Below are 18,323 nucleotides of genomic sequence, written 5' to 3' on the forward strand. Positions count from 1 at the left end.
ACTTTGTCTTTAAATTTAGGATAAAATGAATTCACTTTCTTTTCTTGGTTAAAACCAACTTCACACTTCTTTTTGGGTATAAAATAAATCACATATTTTGTTTGGGCTTGTAAAAAAGAATCTCACTTGTCTAGTTAAAAAGAACCACAAAAGTCCAAACCAAACAAAAATTTTTTTGTGCAAGTTAGGGACAATTTGAATTTGGTGCTTAAAATCAACAAGACAACTTTTATTTTTTGCATCAAACTCAAATTCACAATCAACACTTCGTTTTGGGCAAGATTAAAAAGAACAAGCCATTTGTCCCTTCAAGTTCAATTGATTTACTTCAATCAAAATGTGTTCTCAATTTACTTGACCGGGTTTTCAAGTTCCTAGATTAACAAAACATTTTGCCTTGAAGTTAAAAAGAACACCATTTTTGTTGGAGCAACATCTCCAAATAGTCAGATCACATTGCTATATTTTGGTTAAAAAGAATAAGTGTTTTTGGTGATTGGCACACTTGTGCAAAGTTTGTCAAGTGATCCTACTTCTAACACACACTATCCTCTCCCTTGGCTTTCATGGTCCTAGGTGCAAGAGAAAAATGTTAGTAACACTCAAAAAAAATTCTTTTTAAAAGAGGTCTACCAAGAGACACATCACTCTTGGGAATGACCTCGTGCGGTAAATCCTTTGAACCGCTATAGAAATCAGGTGTGAGCAAAAGCTGTAGCCTTGGGTATAGTTGTTCCTACAGTGTAACTTGCCGAAAGGACACATGGGCCCCACCACAAGTTACAAGGCCTTTAAGTGAGTCACTGTAGAATGAACTTATGTCCAAAAACATCAAATATTACTAGACACCTTTTTATATAGAAACCCACCCGTTCTATTTATTAATGATATTTGTGATAAATTCAGTGCAAGAACATAGATGGTTTTTCTCCCAAGATACTCACCATACATATTTCCTTGAGTAGAAACAAGGCTTATTGAAAGGCTACTTGTAGCTTGATAAAAGTGGTGACTCCCCCATCATAGGGATCATCTATCTATTATGCTCGTGCAAGACTTAGTATATCACATCCTTACCTGATACGGCAAGATTCATAAGGTATGTAGTACCAAAGTTGAAGAAATATCAAGATGTGGGTTGAAATTATCGCAACTGGCCATTTGACCTTAGGGATAAAGTGTGTTTGAAGTGTCTTCATTTTGTGTTGGACCAGTGATAAATTGAGCTGACTTCAGGCTTTTGGAAAAATATATGCAAAAACATTTGAAAAGGGGTCAAAAAGTTCAAAGGTTGGGTTGATTTAGACCCACACTTATTGGTGCCTTTTGAGGCAACATTATTGTGTTTGTGTGCTTGCTCTGTTTTCTTGTCAAAGAAAATCAAAACCAATTAAAAAACAAGTATTCATCCAACACAAATTTTCAAAACCAGCATTTAACAAAAATCAAAACAAAGTGAAAACTAGATATCAAATTATATGACCATCCTTCACATTTTGAGAAAGAAGAATCTTCATCAACATATCGACTTGAAGAAAGACCATTGAGTTCAAAGACTTTCATCAAAAGAAAGAAATTTTTCTATCTTAGTAGACAAATTTTTGTCTCACATTTAGTCTTCTTACGTCATATGCGTCTATATCTTCAAGGAAAATCCAACGAGTTCGATAAAAATTCTTTGAACAACAGAGCTTTTACTCAATATAGAGCTTTGAGTTATCATAAAAACAAAGGACGCAAAATAAACCCTGCCTTCTTTCCAAACATTTGCATTACATATAACATAGCTCGGGAACAACCACCAACCCCCGAGAGAGAAGAGGAAGAATTTGTCCCATATGTAACACAAAGTTTTTATTGAAGTTCCCAACCACTCTCATATTCATACATCATTAATCCATTTCAACTCTCAAAACATAAAAAGGTCTTGTCCTAAGTTCTTTTTAGATATTGCTTGAATCAAAACAACACATCACTCTTTAGAGTGTCTCTCCATCTAGGATAAACTCATCCTAAGAGGCATTTCTACGCATGTTAAAACTAGTCTATGAGTGCATCCTCTCATTACTAGGTAGCTTGGCTTGTAACACATCTTAGACCTTGGTATACCTTATCATATCAACCTTGTTAACAAACACAACAAGCAATTCATAAAAGGATTTTGGTAACATCAAACCTTCAGTGTTAGAGATCTGTATTCTAAACACTTCACAAAACATTCATCTTTCATTCCATCACCAACTCATCATCACTTTCACCAAGCTTCAAAAACAAATTTCAAACAAAATGGCTCAAACCAGATCAAGGACTAGACAACTAGAGGTCGAAGAATAGGAGGATGAAAATCTCAATGAATTTTAAGAAGCCCTTGGTGGAAATACAAATGATGAAAATTTTAATACTCCCACTCCTGAATCAATAGAAAGGGTACAACACAACCCCCTCTTCAATCGAGTTTTTGATGAAATCCTCAAAAACAACATCGATGCTCTTTTTTGAGACTTGCTCAAGAGGGAGCCAAACTACCCTTTGATTTTGATACTGCACAATTAAGACAAACATCAGAACACCATAGCCGTAATGAGGGTGGAAGAGGTCGAGATAACTTCAAATATGAGCTTAATCAAGGAAACCCTCCACCACCTCCTCCTCCTAATGACATTGACACGTTGAGGAAACAAGTCGAGAATCTAGCCCAACAATTCCACAGTGGTGTGAAAACTACCCAGTTTTCACTTAATGATATTTGTTCCTATCCCTTTGATAGGAATCTAATATGCCACCTTTTCCACAAGGGTTTGAAAGATCTAAGTTCAAAAAGTATCGGGGAAAAGGAGACCCTAGAGAACATGTCAGGGAATTTCACTTAGCTTGCCTAGAAGTGGCATATGAAGACACATATCTAATGCACCTCTTTCCTTAGAGTTTGGGAGGGACAACCACACAATGGTTTTCCTGATTAATAGGTAGCATTAGAACATTCAAGGAACTTATCCAAAAGTTCATTGCACATTATACACACAACATAGAACACGATGTTACCATGGCGGATCTATGTGATACCAAACAAAAACCAGGGGAGCTATTTTCAACTTTCCTGCAACAATGGAGACAACTATCTAGTAGACGTTCTCTTCATCTACCTGAACGAGAGCTAGTGGAAATATTTATTTCCAACTTGAACGATGAAATGGAATTCCACCTAGACATGAAGGGCACAGAGTCCTCTAATGACTTGATCATCGAGGGATTAAAATGTGAATGAGCCCTTATCAAAAAGGGGCTTATCAAGATATACAATGAACCAAAAGATGGCCCTCGCCCGCGTTTTAACAGTGATAAACCCAACTTCTAGAATAAAAACAAAAACATCATCAATTATGGGGTTGTAGATGCAAGAACCATAGAGTGCACAACTTGTGGTCTGATTTGTGAGGCAAAATCCCCCTCCTAAAAACAACACAGTTGCTCCTCCACAAAATCAAGGTCGCAATGCACCGCTACAGAAATCGAGACAACGACAGCAAAATTATAAACCAAAACGTACATACACTCCCTTAGGGGAACCTATCGAAACAATGTTGCGTCAATTGGTCTCTTCAAATCTGGTGACCTTACCAAAGACATCTAACTACGAACCTCAGGTCAAACCTCAATGGTGGAGAGCTAATGAACATTGCGAATTCCACCAAGGGAAAGGGCATAAAACAAGTAACTGTCATAGATTGAAATATCTTGTTCAAGATCTTATTGAATGAGGAGAGATTGAAATTGAAGGACACGACCCAAAAAACTCAAATAGTGATCATCTCATGTTTAAGAATTCACTTCCATCACAAGATCAAAGGGGTCCTTCCACCTCAGGGTGAAACACTAATACAACTGATTATACGCGAGCCCCCTATAATTACACTGTGAATCACCTATATGATGCCAATGAACAAATTGCAACCATCACCATCAAAGATCTAAACCCTGTCTGCAATGTTGTTACGTGTCGTAGCAAGATCACCATTAAAGCAGCTCCACAAGGCACAACATCCATCCCAAAGCAGTATAACCTTGTGGAACAATTAGATAAGATGCCCGCACTTATATCCATCTTGGATCTTTTGCGCCTATCCCTGTCTCATAAAACAATCTTGGATCAAGCTCTCCAAGAGGTGTTAGTCCCTACCAATCTAAATACAGATCAATTTTAAGCTATGGTTGGTAATCTGAGGTCATCACCATGTCTCACTTTCTTTGAAAGCAAAAATACATCCTTCCAACAACCTCATAACGCCTCACTCCATATTGAAGGATTTATCAACCAACACAGGATCAAGTGAGTCTTGATTGAAAATGGAGCAGGCCTGAAAATATGTACATTACAATTAGTCATAACATTGGGATATGTAGTTGAATCAATGGGCCCCCGCAAAAAGATAACCATAAAAGCCTGTGATGATGCAGAGCATTCTTCCAAAGGAGCAGTTGTGTTACCAATCCAAGTGAGCCCAATGGTGAAGCACATCATATGTCAAGTTTTGGACCTTCCTCTGCCGTATAATTTGTTGTTAGGAAGACCTTGGATACACGCCATGCAAGCCGTTCCATCCACCTATCAACGATGTATCACATTTCCTCATAACGGTGTAGAAATTACAATCCTTGGTGATGCAAATCCATTTGCATATTGTAACAATATCAACCATCAACCAGAGATTATCGTTCCTAACAACAGAGAAGCTATCTCGTCCACATCATATGTTAGTCCAGCCTCTCTTTCTAGTTCAAACACCACTATACCAAAGCAAGTGAAGCTAAAAAAGAAAATGGCAGAGGAAGGTCTTGGGGAATACAATCTAAGCCAACTCTTTTGTGTTGGGAAACTACCCACTTCCCCTAGAACTCATGGTAAGCCTCAAAGGTTACTTCAAACACCATTTTTCAAGCCAACATACACTTTGGCGCCTTTTAGAGGAGACCAGAGATGAGGACTTAGCAAAATGGATCTATAAAAACCCTATCACCACGGAAATCCCACAGGCTAAACTTCCCACAGATCAATATGGCAAAGACCTTACCATTATGCAAAGAATGGGCTATGATGGTCAGAGTGCTTTGGGACCTTGCCAGCAAGGATGACACGAGTTGTTGCAGCTTGAATTAAAGCCTAAAGATAACACTGGATTAGGTTTTCAAAAGGAGGCTCTTCCTAAGCTCAGATTCAAAGGGAAACCCAACAAACCTCTATATCATCCTAATACTTTAAAGAGGCCACCCTTGATTATATCAGCAGCACCAAGAACCACACCAACTGCCCCAACAAGGCTGAGAATACCATCAATACCATCCATAGCACTACTCACACCACTAAAATTACCTACAAAACCCATTATCCCACTAGCAGTACCGATAATATTACCCACAACACCGATAATCCTACCTACAACACCAATCATCCCACCAATCAAACCAACAACCCCATCAACAACAACAACCACATCAACAACACCATTAGCAGTACCAGAACCCCCAGCAGTATCGACAGCATTGATAATTCGGTCAGAAACAATAGATTCAACAACATCGATACTCCCAATATCAGATTCAATGATACCAATAATCCTCCCCACAACACCAACCATTCCATCTCCAAAGGTACATCAACCGATTACGCCTGCAGTGTTTAACTCAAAAGATATCCTAGTTTGGTATAGTAATCGGATGCTGGAAAGCGACTCAGAGACTGACTCACATGAGTGGGAATTTGATTTCATACATCTCAATACTTCAGATGAGGAAGACGCATCTCCACCTCCACCTCGCAAAGAAATCCTTGTTTACAGAGAAGCACAGATTAAAACCTCTTGGGTTCTCGAACTGGAAACACCTTCCACAGACCCTTCGTCACATCCTACGTCTGATTCCGACAGGGAGAGTACCATCAACGACCTTCACCACAACATCTTAATCCTCATTGGCACATCTTATGAACTTAACCTGATCGATGAGGTAATGCCCATTATCCATCCCGAATTCATCGAATGGAACCAACCAAATCCTCCTGTGAAAAGCACACTATGGCACTGTTTGATCCCAAAAAATTGAAAAGAAAGAGTGTATCCAATGGTGAAAACCTCTCTAAGGCACCTATGGATGAAAGGGTTGACATCCTCCCCTCCAGTGCAAATCAGGAATGATCAATGATCCTCATCGAGGAAACAAAAGAATTCAACGCGGGGACCCCTGAGACTCCTCACCAAATACATTTGGCATCTCTTTTAACTCGAGAGGAACAACCTAAGCTTGTAGAATTCTTCCAGAAGCGTCAGATCAACTTTGCATGGTCATATGTAGACATGCCTAGTCTAGATCCTGATTTGGTCATGCATCACCTCACCATGGTAGAAGGAGCTAAACCAGTAAAACAAAAGCTTCACAAGATGCACCCCCAGATTGCGGTACTAGTCAAAGCAGAACTTAAGAAACTCCTGGATGTTGGTTTTATTAGACCAATTGATTATGCAGATTGGATCTCCAACATTGGTATCTATATAGATTTTTGAGATTTGAACAAGGCATGTCCTAAAGATGACTTCCCCCTACCAAACATTGACATGATCATGGACCTAACAGTAGGACATACCATACTTTCTCTTATGGATGGCTTTTCAGGGTACAACCAGATAAAGATCATACCAGAAGATCAACATACGACTGCCTTCACATGTCCATGGGGAACATACTGTTGAAATATAATGCCTTTTGGTCTAAATAATGTAGGGGCGACCTATCAAAGAGCTATGACCACCATCTTTCATGATATGATGCATACCATAATGGAGGATTATGTCAATGACTTATTGGCAAAATCATTAACAAGAGAAGGTCATCTGGAAATATTAGATAAAAAAAATTACAAACTAGAACAATATCATGTTTGACTCAACCCAAAGAAATGTGTCTTTGGAGTAACCTCGGGGAAGCTCCTAGGATACATTATCTCAAGCAAAGGCATTGAGGTCAACTCGGCAAAGGTCAAAGCAATCATGGACATGCCACCTCCAAAGAACATCAATCAACTAAGAACATTACAAGGGCGACTACAATCCATCCGAAGATTCATTGCACAAATAGAAGATAGGTGTCATCCCTTCACACATTTGTTATACAAAAACATCTACTTTCAATCAGATCCTAGATGCCAGCAATCATTCCAGATGCTTAAAGACTATCTCATGAATACACCATTGTTGATCCCACCATATCCAAGTAGACCTCTATTGCTCTATATTTCAGCAACAAATATGACATTGGGAATACTGTTGGCACAACACAATGCAGAAGGGAAAGAGTGTGATGTTTACTATATCTCTCGCACATTGGTCGGCTATGAACTCAATTATACACCTATTGAGCGAGCTTGCCTAGCAGTAATCTTGGCAGCCACTAAATTGAGGCACTACCTATTAACACATAAAGTACAACTCATTGCAAAGATCGATCCACTAAAGTACTTACTCAACAAGGCAGCATTGACAGGCCGCTTGGCCAAATGGGTGATGATTCTAAGTGAATTTGACATTGAGTATGTGGACTGTAAGGCTATTAAGGGCCAAGTTATTGCAGATCATTTGGTCGATGTACCCCTCATAGGTGATCATCCTCTTGTTTCCAATTTTCCAGATGAAGAGATCTTCATGATCACAACAACACAACCATGGAAGCTCTAATCTGATGGTTCATATACCAGACATGGCTTGGGGGTAGACATTCTATTTATAACACCTCAAGGTGACAACATCATGAAGTCTTACAGGCTAACTTTTCCATGTACAAATAATATAGCAGAATATCAGGCCCTAATCACTGTACTTAGACTAGCCATACAATGGAAATTGAAAGAGCTACACATATATGACGACTGCCAACTAGTCATTCGACAAGTCACAGATGAATATAAGACCAAGGATGATAAACTCATGCCATACAAGTAAATGGTGGACAGTTTAAAAGCATCATTTATGACTATCACCTTTGAGCAGATACCTAGAGATCAGAATCAAGCTACTGACGCCATGTCTACCATTGCATATCTCCTAGATCTTCCACAAAATTTAACACGTTGCAAGTTCTTGGTAGAATAGGTTTGGATTCCCGCTTATGATATCCCTGAATCCAATATGATATGTTGCCTTGTCGGTTCTGAATCCCCATGGTACGGTGAGTTCTACACCTACCTACGCGATCACACACTTCCTCCTAACCAATCGAATAACCAACACAAAACCTTCATTCGCCAAACCGCTTGATACACCATCATTGCTGAAACCCTATACCGATGCAGTGTTGATGGTACTCTCCTTCGATGTCTGGAATAGGATAAGACAAGAAAGGCCTTGGAAGAGGTACATGAAGGAATTTGTGGGACTCACTCAAGTGGTCCTTCCTTAGCAAAGAAGATCATGCGCGTTGGATACTATTGGCCGTCCATGGAAAAAGATTCCTACTATTTTGTCAGAAAATGCAAGAAGTGCCAAGTTCACGGAGACTTGATACATGTACCAGCACAGAAATTGCAACCAATCACAACACCATGGCCCTTTTGTCAATGGGGACTTTAACTTATGGGTAAAATTCATCCATCTTCATCCAATGACCACAAATTCATCATTATCACCACCGAATACTTCACAAAGTGGATCGAAGTTGTTTCACTTATCTAGGTCACCGACAAGAAGATAGCCTCATTCATTCTTAATTACATCATCTTCTGGTATGGAGTCCCCATGTCCATCATCACAGATAACGAACTTCCTTTAAAAAATCACAATGTCCGTGAGCTCTGTGAGAATTTTCACATCCAACACCACTTTTCCACTCCCTATTACCCACAAGGCAATGGTCAGGCCGAAGCATCGAACAAGAATATATTGAGAATCCTTAAGAAGACAACCAATGATGCTAGCCATGATTGGCACGTTCAATTAAATCCATCTCTATGGGTGTATCGAACTAGCATTCGAACCCCTACAAGCGCAACTCCCTACTCACTGGTCTATGGCGCAGAAGTCATCCTTCCTATTGAGGTTGAGATACCATCTCTACGGGTTTCCTTGCATAATCTAATAGATGATGAAGCAAACTAAGTTTCTTCTCTTCAAGACTTGGAACTACTCGATGAAAGGTGACAAGTTGCATACAACCACCTCAAAGCCTAGTAGCAGCACATGGGAAGAAGCTATAATCATTGGGTTAGACCTCATACATTTGAGGTAGGTGATCTTGTTCTCAGAGAGAATCCTCGTAACCAACCAAACAAAGAACATCAGGGAAAGTTTGAATCAAACTGGCTGGGTCCATATGTTATCACTGTTGTATTTGGGTCCGGGGCATATCAGTTGGCTACTTTAGAAGGAGAACCGCTAGCAGATCTGATCAACAACATGCACCTCAAACGATTTCATACATAAGCTGTACAGAGCATCAAGCTCCAATACATATCAAAAAAACACCACAAACATTCAGATAAAAGTCCTGAAGAAAATACAAAAAAAAATCAAAATAGTAAAAGAAAAATCATGCATCCAAATGGTGAACAACCACTCTGGTGGCACCTTGGGTAAGTATGATGATGAAAACCTGGCAAACAGGTGCCACTCGTAAAGGCTATGGCTCCATTGTGTTTTAGACTTGTTGCGATCACATTCATTGCATCCACTCATCCATCAGTCAAACCATGACTTGTTATTGATATGCAATCAGGGATAGTACATGCGTCTTGCATCTCGCTTTTTCATAGCAATGTCTAAATTGGGGGCAATGCCCTTAACCTATTGATGGAAGTAGATTCTACATTATTTGTGATTCATTGAGTTCTTCATTCAAAACTGTCTCACAAAATCCAAAAACATTCAAAATCACTCACGAAATCCAAAAACATCATAAAACATCAAAAATCAATCAAAAACATGGCAACACATAATAAACCTTTGTACATATGCATCGCAACAAACATCAACCAAACATTTTGAACTACTCAAACAACAATCACTTTTCAAATCAACCAAACAATCAACATTGACACACATCTGTCTTAACAAGGATGCATCCTTCCTTACCAAAACAAAGACATGATCACATTTTCTTTGACAAGAAAATTTTGTTTAAGCTATCAAGTACTTGGTCAGTTTGATATGTTATTTATTCATTTATATCAGGTTCCTACGCTACTCCGGGATATCCATAAGTGATTAGAGTAGCCAGGATGGTTCCTAAGTATCATTTGTTTTATTGTCTGTGAATTGTTCCAAGGAAGTTCTAGGGCATGTACTAATGGTGTCTATGTGGGAAGTTCACTAAGCTAAGTGATCATATGGAAAAATCTAGTCATGGATCACTATGTCTTACTGACTACAGCGTATACCTCGACCATCTGCACATGAACCAGAATGGAGGGTCCATCATATTTTCTCTATGCTGCTTGCTTACAGGTACAATGCTCCAAACTTGGTTCCTATTGCCTCATCCAAGATTAATACTACCATGCTCAATGATGAAAAATAAAGCACTAAGGATCATCATTTCATCTCAGCTATTTATATTGCATTATGTTTCATATCACCCATCCATTTGTGTTGGGATTTTGATGATGTTTTGATTGTCATTGATGGACACACACTTGTTTTGAGATCACTTTCTTTATGTATGAGTTATGCTCAACCGATATTTGTTCCAACTGGTATTATGTATTATAGTCTTTAGACTATTGGTGTTTTGCAAAAGATGTTTACCAGTCAAAAACTGACTGAAGACCCAAAGCAGTATGAAAACCTCAAGTGGTTCAAGGATCTCAAGCGGTACGAAGGAACAAAGTGGTAGTTAACATTTTTCCAATCTTCATTTTTGGCAACCAGCAATCGGTAAAAAGTATGAACCGGTATTACTCTGTGATGAGTTACCAACCAATATTTTTGTGATGAGTTATCATCCACCGACACTTTGGCGGTGATTTTGTGTCGTGTTACCAAATGTGTCTAGATGCACTGAACCTAGGAACTTGTAATGTAATCCTATTGGACAGACATGAAATCAGACTCCTTTATAAGGACCTCATGTCTAAAATTTTTAGTTGTTGATGAGGTTTTGTATGTGCAATCACATAAGAGAAGAGTAGGTATGTGTGAAGAGTAGGAGTGTGGAGATATTGAAGACTGAAGTAATGCTGAAATGCATTAACAATGAGCTATCATGGATCTAACCAAGCATATTGTGCTAGTATCTAGATCACTCACTTGTTGATTACTCACATCTTCAACAAGTCTGAAACCCTTAACCGGGTAGGCCTAGCAAAGCCTTTGTAAATCCTCTAACAAGGTGGTTCACAACTGTGAATCTGAAATCCTCTCACAAGGTAGTCTTTAACAGAACTTATCTCCTAACAGAGATCTAGATTCCTAATAGGATATGTTCTGGTGAAGAATCTTGTATGACCTTAACTGGTCTGGTTTCTATTCTGCAGATATTTACTTGTGAGTTTCTGCTCACCGTTGTTTTTCCCATTTGGGTTTCCATGTCAAAAATTCTTGTGTTATGGTGATTGTGCTCTTGTGGGTGAATGTTTTGTTTGATATTTGGTTTGCATTTATGTTAACCGGTTTATTTGTAAATTTGTCATACCGGTTATCTACTAAATTGTTTAAGTGTTTGAGTTCAACATTTTTTGGTATACTAATTCACCCCCCCTCCTAGTATTCATCAATTGGTATCAGAGCCAACCTTTCTATAAGTCTAACCACTTGGAAGGAGATATGGGGGAATGCATTGTGAGGGAACTTACTCATCGTCTCACTTAGACTGAGAAAGCCTATGATGAACTTAAAGTCAAGTATAAAGCCTCTCTGGCAAAAAGAAGAGAGCATGCTGAGAAACTAATGGAGCTTACTGAAAATAGTTCTTTTGATGAAACAAACATGGATGCTCTAGTTGAAGAAGTTGGAAAACTGAATGAATCCAATGACAACCTGAGAAGGGAACTGGAAGGACTGACTATCAAAATGTGTCAAGAGCTTGAGAATCGAAGGAAAGCTGAAGATCTGGTAAAAGACAAAGATCATGAGATCTCTAAGCTGAAGCAAGAAATCAGTGCCCTTACCACTCATCTCCAAGAGAGAAAAATGGAAAAAGAAGAAATGCAAGGTGAACTAAACATAGCTATTTCTGAGAATGCAACCTTGAAGGAATCCAATGCTTCTATTTCCAAGGAACTCACTGAGTCAAAGGAAATACTTGCCAAATTCAATCAGAGTACTGTTAAGCTAGAGCAAAAGCTTGAATCAACAAAACCGGTAAAAAATACCACTAGACTTGGTTTTTCCGGTTATGAGGAAGGTGAGATCTCTGGAACAAAAGATGTAGCATCAAAGAAGCAACCAACATCAAAGGATAAAGGTAAGCAAAAGTTTAAACCTGTTTGCTTTAATTGTCTCAAGGAAGGACATACTGCTAATGTGTGTAGAAATAAGGCCTACAATAATTTTCCTTATTTTCTAAACAGTAATCCTAGATCCAATACATTCAATGGAAACTGGTATGCATGCAACAAGTTTGGGCATAGAGCATTTGAATGTAGGTTTTTTGTGTACAACACTGGGAGACACCCTCCAAGGACTCAAAGAGTTATCCCATAATCCACTATGAACCGGAATCCAAACCGATACAATGCCTATGATTATCAGTCAGGTGGTGGTGGCTATCAAGCGGCAACCGGTTGGAGAGCAACCTATTTGATCTGTCATGGTAGCGATCACACTACTGCAAGATGCAGAAGGAAGAATGGTAGAATGAACAATGGACCATGGAGAACACTTGGAATGATATTCTATCATTGCAACAAATTGGGACAACCGACCAGAACCTGCAGAATGAGAAAGAACCGATCAGATGATATACTGATCACTCCAGAAGGGAAGATTGATGTTGAAACCGTTCAAGTAGGAATGAATAAAACATGGAAAAAGAAACCTGAAGAAGTGTCATGAGATGAATCGGTTTCTGCACCTAGTGTGAAAGTCTCTGAACCGACAAACTGAGCTTTAGAAAAGCTTAGGGGGAGCATATCGGTGAAATATTTGAACCCCTAATTTATATCGGTAAAGACCTTAACCGGTATACATTACCTGTCAATTGACAAAAGATTGTGAAGTGGTAAAAGGCAAAATTAGGGTTTGTACCCTACCGGTGGAGCATTTATTAAGGTAGGTGAAGAATTCATTTAAAAGGAATTTTCAAAGTCATTTTCATTTATCAGTTTTCGAGCGAAGAATTTTTCAAGTGCAGAGCGATAAAGTCCATTTTGACTTGTGATTTAGAGAGAATTCAAATCTTGTAGGAGAATCCATAGATATTTTCAACCTATCGGTGAAGAACACTAAGCGGTAACCGTGCAGCCAAAGTGGTGCATCGTGAGCTACATTGGCAAACCCTAAATTTCAAATTTGTAAAGGTATTTCTTGAAATTCTTGTTAATCATGGCTTCTTCATCGCACTCCAGCTCTAGTGTACCCATGGACTCCGCTGAATTTATTCAAAGGAAAATGAAATACAATACCCTGTCCCAGATACCTACCGGAGTCATTGTTGAAGAAGATATTTCAGGGTACATTGACTGTAAATTGGAAGACCTAGGATCCTTAGCGATTCATTCCCAGCTAGGTTTATTCTATGGGGATGACAAGAAAATCAAACCAGAATACAACATCCTGGAGAGGAAGAAACTACATAATGTTGTCTATTTTCTTGAAGAGTTCACTGAAGAACACATCCGCATCATCTTGAGCAAAGAACATGGAGACAAAATGTATCTCGAGAGGATACATGACATAACACCAGAAGCAATTCATGCAGTCACCGGTTTCCGCAACATTGGTGAAGTGCCAGCCCTTAGGAAAGTCATCAAGACTGAAATAATAAGCTCACTGGTTCTCTGAGCGACCAAAGGGGAATGACTGTCAATCCCATCAAAGATGATTTGGTCAAGTATGCTTGCATGGTGATTGGGTACAGAGTATTTTATGCTAGCAGAATAAACTTTGTCCCTGCTCCTGTGGTGAATGCCGCCCACAGAATGATCAAGGAGGATGCCTAATTTTATCTATGCACCTGTTTGCACAAGCAACTTCTATTAAAATTGAAGTCCATCAAACAGGACAATGCCTTAAGATTCAGATTTGGACAACTTTTGGTAGGTCTATTTTTCTACTTTCAAGGCTATTTCTCGGGAGTCGGTGATATTCAATGGTCTGCTGACCAACCGATCACCAAACAAATTAGGGAAAGTCTCCAAGCAGTGGGGACCAGATATCCTGAAGTCTTCAATAAATACTTTGATGAATTCAAGCGAAATATGAGCCAGAGGATGAGGATATTTGGAGACATTGTTAAGAAATATGAAGAGGACATTTGCTTTACCATTAAAGTAGATGAGCGTATAATGGAAGTGGCAGAACCCAGAAAGGAAAAAATAGAACCTATGGGATATGAGGTGATGTATGACATGTTGGATGGGTATGCCTCTACCCTGATTGCCTCTCCTTTAGATGCAAAGAAAAATCAAACCGACACCTACTTGGAAAGGGTAACACCGGTTGAAGAACCTTTAGTGAAAAAGGAAAAGGCAGTGCCATCGGTATTGGCATCGGTTACCTCAACAAGTCCTAAAGTGACCAAGTGGTCACCAACCAAAAAGAAACTTGATGTTGCTACCGCTAAAGTTTTTGAAAGGAAGCAGAAGACCAAAAGAAACTCATCGGAGTCTGAGGATACAAAAATAGAAGTGCAGCCTAAGAAGACCAGGCAAACAAGGAAGAAAGAAAAAACTACCGGTAATGCACCTGCATCGTCAGCACCGGTAAATATTGACATCTCTTCTTATAAGTCGATGACACATTGTCAGAGGACTATTAAGAATATTAAAAGAAAATTGATTGGTGATTTGAAGGAGTATTTTGATGATTTTGTCGATAGTGAGAAAGAAGAAGTAGAGTGGGAAATCATTAATAATTTATGTGTTTATGACCGGTCGCAGAAATCAGATCTGAGGCACCTGATTCTTTATATAATTCTTTAGATAATAAATGGTGCATTGCTATCGAGAGAGAACATGAGATTAGAGAAAAGATTTTTGTAGAATACTTCCTTGATGCTTCAAACTCTGAATTGTTTGAAATCATGGACTAGTACAAAGGTCTCTTCTTCATGAGAAGACGAAGACTCTTGCTACTGGAAGGCAAAGCCTCTGAAGTGGTGAAAGACGCACACTTCCATACTAAAGCTACTGTGAAAATGCATCAAGTTGCTCAAGCAAATAGAGAAGCTAAACAGGAAATGGAAACCGGAAAACCGGATGAGGTATTTGATGGTGAAGGAGAACCAGCTACAGAACAGGTTGACACTATTGATGTGGATGCGTTAGATGATGAAGATGTCACTCTAGACACAGAGAAGAAGAAGTAGGACAAGAAAAAGGCTGATAAGGAGAAAGCAAAGAAAGAGGAGGAGAAAAATTAGGCGGAAGACAAGAGGAATCAAGAAGAGGAGAAGAGGAAAGAAGAGGAAAGAAGAGGAGAAGAGAAAAGAAGAGGAGAAGAGGAAAGAAGAGGAGAAGAAGAAAAAGGAGGAAGAAAAGAAGAAGTAGGAAGAAGATAAGAAGAAGGAAGAACTACGGAAAGAAGAAGCAGAAAAGAAAAGAGCCACAGAGAAGGAGGAAATAGAGAAAGCAAAACAAGCGGAGACTCCAAAGCCAACCAGTGGTCAAGCCAAACTGGTTGACATCACTAGCCCTATCGGCCTCCAATCTGTAGATGAATCAGAGCTGTTGCAAAGCATAAAGCTTGCACAAGAAAGATTGGAAACATTGAGGAGGAAAATGGAACATGATGTCACTCAATCAGCAGTTGACACTCTCACCAGTTTGATTCCAGGTACTAACGTCCCCAGTACCGATTCCTCTCTGGCCAAACTCAAACTTCTATGTACTGTTGTAGAGGACTAGGTTCAATGTCTAGAAGATGTTGCTGAAGCAAATGCCAAGAAGAAGCACGAAAAGGCATTAAACACTGCCTTGGTCAAGACACTGAATGAGCTCCGGTCTCAACTTCAGAAACATCAAAAGGATATAAGAGATGCTATGGATGAGGGAAAACTACTAATGAGCAAAATTAGCCAACCCCATCTATTTTGCGATGATGTGCTTGCACAAAAAGATAAACTCCAATCGAAGCTATAGATGTACATAATCAACTTCAAGATGCCATATGATTCTTTCACTACATATGGGCAAACATTCACCGATATCAGCTTCAGACTGCCTGAATTGAATTAGAGATTAGCAATCGGTCAAGAGATTTGCAGGAACTCCAACTGGTCTTATTTCCCAGGCTGGAAATTCTTCAGAAATGCTTTCTCAATCTGGAAGCCCTAACGGTAACTCAAGAGATGAGTACCATTGATGCCATGGAAGAACAAGTATCTCAGATGCAGACAGAAAGTGAGGTTGCTACCTCATTACTTGAGTCGTGGTCATTAGACATGAAGACTTTTATGGAGGATTTTAAATCAGTTTTTGACAAGTTTCATTCCTTATTGTCATAAACATTTAATCCATTTTAATATTAATGAGAAACAAGAGTTATTTTGTTGTACTTTGTCATTGTTGGCAAAGGGGGAGTAGTATCTAAAATTTTGGTGCATATTATGTATACTTTCATGTTATTTCTTTAAGGGAGTAGTATACATTGTAATTTCTGCAAAAGGGATAGTGTATATGCTTGGGGGGAGTAATTTTGATTATGGCATAGTTTTGTTGTAAAAACACTTAGATGTCAAAAATTTCCTAAGTGTTGCAATCAATGCCAAAGGGGGAGATTGTTGGCATTTTGATGATGTTGTGATTGTCATTGATGGACATACACTTGTTTTGAGATCACTTTCTTTATGTATGAGTTATTCTCAACCGATATTATGTATTATAGTCTTTAGACTATTGGTGTTTTGCAGAAGATGTTTACCGGTCACAAACTGATTGAAGACCCAAAGCGGTATGAAGAACTCAAGCAGTTCAAGGATCTCAAGCAGTACGAAGGAATAAAGCAGTAGTTAACATTTTTCTAGTCTTCATTTTTGACAACCGGCAATCGGTAAAATGTATGAATCGGTATTAGTCTGTGATGAGTTACCAACCGGTATTTATGTGATGAGTTATCATCCACTGACACTTTGGCGGTGATTTTGTGTCGTTTTACCAAATGTGTCTAGATGCACTGAACCTAGGAACTTGTAATGTAATCCTATTGGACCAACATGAAATCAAACTCCTTTATAAGGACATCATATCTAGGGTATTTAGTTGTTGATGAGGTTTTGTATGTGCAATCACAAAAGAGAAGATTAGGTCTATGTGAAGAGTAGGAGTGTGGAGATATTGAAGACTGAAGTAATGCTTAAATGCATTAACAATGAGCTATCATGGATCTAACCAAGCATATTGTGCTAGTATCTAGATCACTCACTTGTTGATTACTCACATCTTCAACAAGTCTGAAACCCTTAACCGGGTAGGCCTAGCAAAGCCTTTGTAAATCCTCTAACAAGGTGGTTCACAACTGTGAATCTGAAATCCTCTCACAAGGTAGTCTTTAACAGGACTTATCTCCTAACAGAGATCTAGATTCCTAATAGGATATGTTCTGGTGAAGAATCTTGTATGACCTTAACCGGTCTGGTTTCTATTCTGCAGATATTTACTTGTGAGTTTCTGCTCACCGTTGTTTTTCCCATTTGGGTTTCCATGTCAAAAATTCTTGTGTTATGGTGATTGTGCTCTTGTGGGTGAATGATTTGTTTGCTATTTGGTTTGCATTTATCTTAACCAATTTATTTGTAAATCTGTCATATCGGTTATCTGCTAAATTGTTTAAATGTTTGAGTTCAACATTTTTTGGTATACTAGTTCACCCCCCCCTCTTAGTATTCATCAATTTGATCATTCATTATTCATATTTATGATTTTGTATGCAAGTGTGAACAAGTTAAAATATGAGAGGTTATTTAATATGAATTGGTACTGGATACAATCATGACGGAGTTCTCTGATACATCATTAGTACATCATGCAATTTCTCACCAACTTGCATTCATATATCATAAATGCATGACATCATCATTCCATTACATTAAGTTGCATTTAAATGCATCTAGTTCAGTATAATTTACTTGCATGTAGGTTCATTACATCCATTTTAGATATTCATTTAAGTGCATCTAATATCATTTAGTCA

Source organism: Cryptomeria japonica, chromosome 1, assembly GCF_030272615.1.
Source record: "Cryptomeria japonica chromosome 1, Sugi_1.0, whole genome shotgun sequence".
NCBI lineage: Eukaryota > Viridiplantae > Streptophyta > Pinopsida > Cupressales > Cupressaceae > Cryptomeria > Cryptomeria japonica.